The 2,599-nt window shown below is 45.5% G+C and overlaps 1 pseudogene; it reads left to right on the top strand.

The window, feature by feature from the left end:
- Positions 1-548: 548 nt before the first annotated feature.
- The window catches only part of LOC108759446 (testis-expressed sequence 10 protein-like), a 37,428-nt pseudogene continuing 35,377 nt past the window's right edge, over positions 549-2,599 (top strand).

Here is a 2,599-nt window from a genome sequence, read left to right as displayed (position 1 = left end):
CGAGCCGCGGCGGTTTTGGGAAGACGCGAGAGAAATAGTACTCGAGCGCGTGCGAGACGCTGTAGAAAGACACAGTAGCATGAAAGTGAACACAGCGTTTAATGGTGAGTTCGCGACGAAAGATAAACGTGCCATTAAAAGTATAAACACTAAGAACATTGAAATATATTGATGCACCGATATACGCGAGTGGTACGAGCGGTACGTCATCGAGCCCACGTTGACATCGCTCGAAGAGTTCCAAGAACGTGACAGCGGGTGGGCGCTATCGCGAATCCTCAACGTAACTGTTAGTGTGAACAAACTAAATCCCATGCGCATGGGATGTCATGTCGAAGTGCCGCGGGAAATAGCGACGAAACGAGCGGTGATCAGTGTGCGTACGGCAGACAATGCATGCTTCCCGTGGTCGGTGGTCGCCGTTCTACATCCGGCTGAAGAACATGTGAATCGGGAATCATCGTATCCACACGGCAGTGTTAAATCTTGCGGACATCGAGTTTCCGATGACTTTAAAAGACATTAACAAATTCGAACAATTGAACGACATGTCGATCAACGTGTATAACATCGAGAATAAACGGGTCCTTCCTCTACGCCTCACCAGCGACAAGAAGGAGAAGCATGTCAACATGCTGTATCTGCAAGATCCACGCAACGACGGTGTAGGCCACTTTTCGTGGATTAAGAATCTCGCGCCTCGTGAGCTCACAACACAGCAAACATAAGAATAAAAAATTTTTCTGCGATCGGTAAGTATACATAAAAAAAAATTATAATTGTCTTTTATATTAATAAATATGATAATAATAATTTATATGCGTTTTTTCCAGATGCTTGCACTACTTTAACACGAGCCAAAAATTGGAGCTACACGCAATGGACTGCAGAAAAATTAATGATTGTGCTATCAGACTGCCGAGCGAGGACGACAAATGGCTCGAATTCAACAACCACTGCAATAAGGAGTGCATTCCATTCGTCGTCTACGCCGACCTGGAGTGCGTTCTACAGAAGACGGAGACCGACAAGGAAGATGCGGTATTCGTCGTCTACGCCGACCTGGAGTGCGTTCTACAGAAGACGGAGCCCGACAAGGAAGATGCGGCGTACATATATCAGCGGCACAAGGTATGCAGTGTGGGCTACTATGTGCGTTGCTCGTACGATAACTCGTTGTCATTATATCACTTCCGTCGCGACGAAAACTGTATAGCATTGTTCGCGCGACAGCTCAATGATTTGGCGCATCGCGTCAAAGATATTATATCCGCCAACGTGCCCATGGAAGCGTTATCCAAGCAGCAATGGAAGACATATCGTAGCGCGACGCGTTGTCATATTTTTGAGAAACCGTTCGCACCGGACGATACACGGGTCCGCGATCATTGCCATTTAACCGGTCGTTACTGGGGTCCCGCGCATTCAAATTGCAATTTAAATTATAAAACTTCGCTGTATATTAAGGTTGTATTTCATAATTTATCGGGGTATGACGCGCACTTTATAATTAAAGAAATTTAAGCTACCGCGTACGACGGACAAGTAGATCTCCTTCCAATGACGAAGGAAAAATATATTTCGTTCACGAAACATGTCGATAGCACCAAAGATAAAAACGAAAATCATTTTCAAAAAAATTTTGTAAAATTAAGGTTTATTGATTCCAACAAATTTCTAAGTGCAAGTCTCGATAAATAGGCGTCGTATCTCGACAAAGATATATTAAAAATTGTACGTTCCTAATTTTCAACTTTGTCAGACGAAAAGCTTGAATTAATGACTCGTAAAGGTGTCTTTCCGTACGAGTACGTTGACTGTGTTGAAAAATTACAGGACACGCGCTTACCACCGCGCGAATCATTTTACAGTTCATTGACGAGCGATACAGTATCCGAGAGCGATTACGCTTACGCCGTGAACGTATGGCAGCGATTCTCCATTCGAACGCTCGGCGAGTACAGTGATCTGTATTTGAAAACCGATGTCTTGTTATTAGCTGACATTTTCGAAAATTTCCGCGAAAGTTGCGTCGCGAGTTACGGTTTCGATCCCGCGCATTATTATACATTACCAGGTTTCACGTGGGACGCTATGCTGAAACATACGCGCATAAGATTTGAATTGCTCACCGATTGATATGGTCATGTTCATCGAGCGCGGTATACGCGGCGGCCTCAGTTAATGTTCCGGCAGATACGCGCAGGCTAATAACAAGTACATGCGTTCGTACGAGTCATCGAAACCGTCGTCGTACTTGATGTACTACGACGTTAACAAAGTGTACGGTTGGGCGATGTGTCAACCATTGCCATACGCCGAATTTCGATGGGTCAAAGACATTGCGAACTTTGACGTGAGCGCGATCGCTCTGGATTCGCCTATTGGTTATATTCTCGAGGTCGATCTCGAGTATCCACAACATCTCCATGACGTTCACGCGGACCTGCCTTTCTGCCCGACGCGCGATAAGCCGCCTGGCAAGCGCGAGGATAAACTTCTAGCGACGCTGTACAATAAACAGCGTTACGTCATTCACGACCGCAACCTACAGCAATGTACTCGTCACGGTCTTCGCGAAACAAAGATCCATTCGGTG

Source organism: Trachymyrmex cornetzi, unplaced genomic scaffold (genome assembly GCF_001594075.2).
Source record: "Trachymyrmex cornetzi isolate Tcor2-1 unplaced genomic scaffold, Tcor1.1 scaffold186, whole genome shotgun sequence".
NCBI lineage: Eukaryota > Metazoa > Arthropoda > Insecta > Hymenoptera > Formicidae > Trachymyrmex > Trachymyrmex cornetzi.
This window is presented reverse-complemented; position numbering and strand designations above follow the sequence as displayed.